Source organism: Crinia signifera, unplaced genomic scaffold (assembly GCF_055691185.1).
Source record: "Crinia signifera unplaced genomic scaffold, ASM5569118v1 HAP2_SCAFFOLD_98, whole genome shotgun sequence".
In the NCBI taxonomy this organism is placed as follows: Eukaryota; Metazoa; Chordata; class Amphibia; order Anura; family Myobatrachidae; genus Crinia; species Crinia signifera.
The window spans coordinates 513,708-520,492 of NW_028142852.1; positions in this window are offsets into that span (position 1 = coordinate 513,708).

Genomic DNA, 6,785 nt, shown 5'->3' on the forward strand with positions numbered 1-6,785 from the left:
ATGTATACGTCAACGGTCGGGAAGTACCTCCCGACCATGACGTATATATACGTCATATGTCTGGAATATCTATCTGTCTATTTATATATATATATATATATATATATATATATATATATATATACATATATACATATATATATATATGTGTATATATATACATATATATATATATATATACATATATATATATACATATATATATATACATACATACATACATACATATACATATATACATATATATATATATTCATATATATATACATATATATATATACATATATATATATATACATATATATACATATATACATATATATATATATATACATATATATATACATATATATATATATATATATATATATATATATACATATACATATATATACACATATACATATACATATATATATATATATATATATGTGTATATATATATATATATGATTTCATTTTATACATTTTTAAGTTTTTTACATGCGGGGGGGGGTTGGAGCTGGGGGGGAGCGCTGCGGCTGCTTCCTGATGACAGTGACAGGGAGCGAGGTAGGGGGAGCGGCTGCCGGAGGGAGCGCAGCTGCCGGGCGGGTGGGAGGGAGGGAGAGCGGCTGCCGGGCGGGTGGGAGGGAGAGCTGCGGATCGGTGGTGATCGGTGCCAGCACCGATCACCGCCGATCCCTGTGTTACCGAGCGGCTTAGCCGCCGGTAACACAGAAATAGCTGTGATTGGCTGTTCACATTTGAACAGCCAATCACAGCGATCGCCGACCGGTGGGGGCATCCCTGCCCCCCCCGGGCGGCGAGGGGGGATGTCTGCTGTCAGGGACAGCAGACATCACCTAACTGTCACTGCGTCTCTAGACGCAGTGACAGTTTGAAGCCATGACGTATATATACGTCAACGGTCGGGAAGTACTTCCCGGCCATGACGTATATATACGTCAAATGTCGTGAAGGGGTTAAAGACGCACCTTTCTGGCCCCACAAAAATGGGCATTTCAAATTAGAAACAAGTCAAATGAACAAAATTGTGTTAATAAGTAAGTATTTCAGGGGTGAGTTAGCAGGTTATTGGGGTAGTAAGTCCTGATTTTTTTGGAGGTTGCAGTGACCACTACGCCATTCAAAATAGGCAGGCTTTAGCATAAGCAGTTAGGCGCCGTAGGATGATTTTAGCTAAAATGTGCCCCAAACACTCAAACCGGCTTGTATCTTGCAATGGAAAATATGGGAAACATGACTTAGACAGCAAATGATACACTGTATGCCATGTTTCCAATTTTTTATGCACAGTGGTTACAGCATGAAGCGAATGCATGTGAATATACAAAGGTGCATTGCATTAAACAAGTCCAATGAGCGTGAAAAAAATGGCCGGCCTGCCTGCTTTCTTCCATCATTTGTTCTAAATTTATAATTAATCAATGAGCTGAGGTGGAGTCTTAGCCAGTGGTACCATCACGGGTGTGTAATGCACTTTAGGGTAGACAGCCAATCAGCTGCCAGATTCAATCTGTCAATCAAACACAGCAGCCAATCAGAGAGCTGGCCATTGATCAGCAGGCCCTTTATGACATCACAGACAGACCCACGGAACTCTCTGTGCTTGTCTGCTGGCTGGCTGTCAGTTGGGTGGGTGGGCGGCAGAGGGGGAGGATGTACGTCTCGTTTCTCCTGAAAATTGCGGTTTTTCGGCGTTTCCGGAAAAAGTCGCGGTCCGACGCGCAAAAGTGGGGTATCGTAGAAATCGCCTTTTAAAGACGCACCTTTCTGGCCCCACAAAAATGGGCATTTCAAATTAGAAACAAGTCAAATGAACAAAATAGTGTGAATAAGTAAGTATTTCAGGGGTGAGTTAGCAGGTTATTGGGGTAGTAAGTCCTGCTTTTTTTTGGAGGTTGCAGTGACCACTACGCCATTCAAAATAGGCAGGCTTTAGCATAAGCAGTTAGGCCCCGTAGGATGATTTTAGCTAAAATGTGCCCCAAACACTCAAACCGGCTTGTATCTTGCAATGGAAAATATGGGAAACATGACTTAGACAGCAAATGATACACTGTATGCCATGTTTCCAAATTTTTATGCACAGTGGTTACAGCATGAAGCGAATGCATGTGAATATACAAAGGTGCATTGCATTAAACAAGTCCAATGAGCGTGAAAAAAATGGCCGGCCTGCCTGCTTTCATCCATCATTTGTTCTAAATTTATAATTAATCAATGAGCTGAGGTGGAGTCTTAGCCAGTGGTACCATCAGGGGTGTGTAATGCACTTTAGGGTAGACAGCCAATCAGCTGCCAGATTCAATCTGTCAATCAAACACAGCAGCCAATCAGAGAGCTGGCCATTGATCAGCAGGCCCTTTATGACATCACAGACAGACCCACGGAACTCTCTGTGCTTGTCTGCTGGCTGGCTGTCAGTTGGGTGGGTGGGCGGCAGAGGGGGAGGATGTACGTTTCGTTTCTCCTGAAAATTGCGGTTTTTCGGCATTTCCGGAAAAAGTCGCGGTTCGACGCGTAAAAGTGGGGTATCGTAGAAATCGCCTTTTAAAGACGCACCTTTCTGGCCCCACAAAAATGGGCATTTCAAATTAGAAACAAGTCAAATGAACAAAATAGTGTGAATAAGTAAGTATTTCAGGGGTGAGTTAGCAGGTTATTGGGGTAGTAAGTCCTGATTTTTTTTGGAGGTTGCAGTGACCACTACGCCATTCAAAATAGGCAGGCTTTAGCATAAGCAGTTAGGCCCCGTAGGATGATTTTAGCTAAAATGTGCCCCAAACACTCAAACCGGCTTGTATCTTGCAATGGAAAATATGGGAAACATGACTTAGACAGCAAATGATACACTGTATGCCATGTTTCCAAATTTTTATGCACAGTGGTTACAGCATGAAGCGAATGCATGTGAATATACAAAGGTGCATTGCATTAAACAAGTCCAATGAGCGTGAAAAAAATGGCCGGCCTGCCTGCTTTCATCCATCATTTGTTCTAAATTTATAATTAATCAATGAGCTGAGGTGGAGTCTTAGCCAGTGGTACCATCAGGGGTGTGTAATGCACTTTAGGGTAGACAGCCAATCAGCTGCCAGATTCAATCTGTCAATCAAAAACAGCAGCCAATCAGAGAGCTGGCCATTGATCAGCAGGCCCTTTATGACATCACAGACAGACCCACGGAACTCTCTGTGCTTGTCTGCTGGCTGGCTGTCAGTTGGGTGGGTGGGCGGCAGAGGGGGAGGATGTACGTCTCGTTTCTCCTGAAAATTGCGGTTTTTCGGCGTTTCCGGGAAAAGTCGCGGTCCGACGCGCAAAAGCGGGGTATCGTAGAAATCGCCTTTTAAAGACGCACCTTTCTGGCCCCACGAAAATGGGCATTTCAAATTAGAAACAAGTCAAATGAACAAAATAGTGTGAATAAGTAAGTATTTCAGGGGTGAGTTAGCAGGTTATTGGGGTAGTAAGTCCTGATTTTTTTGGAGGTTGCAGTGACCACTACGCCATTCAAAATAGGCCGGCTTTAGCATAAGCAGTTAGGCCCCGTAGGATGATTTTAGCTAAAATGTGCCCCAAATACTCAAACCGGCTTGTATCTTGCAATGGAAAATATGGGAAACATGACTTAGACAGCAAATGATACACTGTATGCCATGTTTCCAAATTTTTATGCACAGTGGTTACAGCATGAAGCGAATGCATGTGAATATTCAAAGGTGCATTGCATTAAACAAGTCCAATGAGCGTGAAAAAAATGGCCGGCCTGCCTGCTTTCATCCATCATTTGTTCTAAATTTATAATTAATCAATGAGCTGAGGTGGAGTCTTAGCCAGTGGTACCATCAGGGGTGTGTAATGCACTTTAGGGTAGACAGCCAATCAGCTGCCAGATTCAATCTGTCAATCAAACACAGCAGCCAATCAGAGAGCTGGCCATTGATCAGCAGGCCCTTTATGACATCACAGACAGACCCACGGAACTCTCTGTGCTTGTCTGCTGGCTGGCTGTCAGTTGGGTGGGTTGGCGGCAGCGGGGGAGGATGTACGTCTCGTTTCTCCTGAAAATTGCGGTTTTTCGGCGTTTCCGGAAAAAGTCGCGGCCCGACGCGCAAAAGTGGGGTATCGTAGAAATCGCCTTTTAAAGACGCACCTTTCTGGCCCCACAAAAATGGGCATTTCAAATTAGAAACAAGTCAAATGAACAAAATTGTGTTAATAAGTAAGTATTTCAGGGGTGAGTTAGCAGGTTATTGGGGTAGTAAGTCCTGATTTTTTTGGAGGTTGCAGTGACCACTACGCCATTCAAAATAGGCAGGCTTTAGCATAAGCAGTTAGGCCCCGTAGGATGATTTTAGCTAAAATGTGCCCCAAACACTCAAACCGGCTTGTATCTTGCAATGGAAAATATGGGAAACATGACTTAGACAGCAAATGATACACTGTATGCCATGTTTCCAAATTTTTATGCACAGTGGTTACAGCATGAAGCGAATGCATGTGAATATACAAAGGTGCATTGCATTAAACAAGTCCAATGAGCGTGAAAAAAATGGCCGGCCTGCCTGCTTTCATCCATCATTTGTTCTAAATTTATAATTAATCAATGAGCTGAGGTGGAGTCTTAGCCAGTGGTACCATCAGGGGTGTGTAATGCACTTTAGGGTAGACAGCCAATCAGCTGCCAGATTCAATCTGTCAATCAAACACAGCAGCCAATCAGAGAGCTGGCCATTGATCAGCAGGCCCTTTATGACATCACAGACAGACCCACGGAACTCTCTGTGCTTGTCTGCTGGCTGGCTGTCAGTTGGGTGGGTGGGCGGCAGAGGGGGAGGATGTACGTCTCGTTTCTCCTGAAAATTGCGTTTTTTCGGCGTTTCCGGAAAAAGTCGCGGTCCGACGCGCAAAAGTGGGGTATCGTAGAAATCGCCTTTTAAAGACGCACCTTTCTGGCCCCACAAAAATGGGCATTTCAAATTAGAAACAAGTCAAATGAACAAAATAGTGTGAATAAGTAAGTATTTCAGGGGTGAGTTAGCAGGTTATTGGAGTAGTAAGTCCTGATTTTTTTGGAGGTTGCAGTGACCACTACGCCATTCAAAATAGGCAGGCTTTAGCATAAGCAGTTAGGCCCCGTAGGATGATTTTAGCTAAAATGTGCCCCAAACACTCAAACCGGCTTGTATCTTGCAAATGAAAATATGGGAAACATGACTTAGACAACAAATTATACACTGTATGCCATGTTTCCAAATTTTTATGCACAGTGGTTACAGCATGAAGCGAATGCATGTGAATATACAAAGGTGCATTGCATTAAACAAGTCCAATGAGCGTGAAAAAAATGGCCGGCCTGCCTGCTTTCATCCATCATTTGTTCTAAATTTATAATTAATCAATGAGCTAAGGTGGAGTCTTAGATAGTGGTACCATCAGGGGTGTGTAATGCACTTTAGGGTAGACAGCCAATCAGCTGCCAGATTCAATCTGTCAATCAAACACAGCAGCCAATCAGAGAGCTGGCCATTGATCAGCAGGCCCATTATGACATCACAGACAGACCCACAGAATTCTCTGTGCTTGTCTGCTGGCTGGCTGTCAGTTGGGTGGGTGGGCGGCAGAGGGGGAGGATGTACGTCTCGTTTCTCCTGAAAATTGCGGTTTTTCGGCGTTTCTGGAAAAAGTCGCGGTCCGACGCGCAAAAGTGGGGTATCGTAGAAATCGCCTTTTAAAGACGCACGTTTCTGGCCCCACAAAAATGAGCATTTCAAATTAGAAACAAGTCAAATGAACAAAATAGTGTGAATAAGTAAGTATTTCAGGGGTGAGTTAGCAGGTTATTGGGGTAATAAGTCCTGATTTTTTTTGGAGGTTGCAGTGACTACTACGCCATTCAAAATAGGCAGGCTTTAGCATAAGCAGTTAGGCCCGTAGGATGAATTTAGCTAAAATGTGCCCCAAACACTCAAACCGGCTTGTATCTTGCAATGGAAAATATGGGAAACATGACTTAGACAGCAAATGATACACTGTATGCCATGTTTCCAAATTTTTATGCACAGTGGTTACAGCATGAAGCGAATGCATGTGAATATACGAAGGTGCATTGCATTAAACAAGTCCAATGAGCTTGAAAAAAATGGCCGGCCTGCCTGCTTTCATCCATCATTTGTTCCAAATTTATAATTAATCAATGAGCTGAGGTGGAGTCTTAGCCAGTGGTACCATCAGGGGTGTGTAATGCACTTTAGGGTAGACAGCCAATCAGCTGCCAGATTCAATCTGTCAATCAAACACAGCAGCCAATCAGAGAGCTGGCCATTGATCAGCAGGCCCTTTATGACATCACAGACAGACCCACGGAACTCTCTGTGCTTGTCTGCTGGCTGGCTGTCAGTTGGGTGGGTGGGCGGCAGAGGGGGAGGATGTACGTCTCGTTTCTCCTGAAAATTGCGGTTTTTCTGCGTTTCCGGAAAAAGTCGCGGTCCGACGCGCAAAAGTGGGGTATCGTAGAAATCGCCTTTTAAAGACGCACCTTTCTGGCCCCACAAAAATGGGCATTTCAAATTAGAAACAAGTCAAATGAACAAAATAGTGTGAATAAGTAAGTATTTCAGGGGTGAGTTAGCAGGTTATTGGGGTAGTAAGTCCTGATTTTTTTGGAGGTTGCAGTGACCACTACGCCATTCAAAATAGGCAGGCTTTAGCATAAGCAGTTAGGCCCCGTAGGATGATTTTAGCTAAAATGTGCCCCAAACACTCAAACCGGCTTGTAT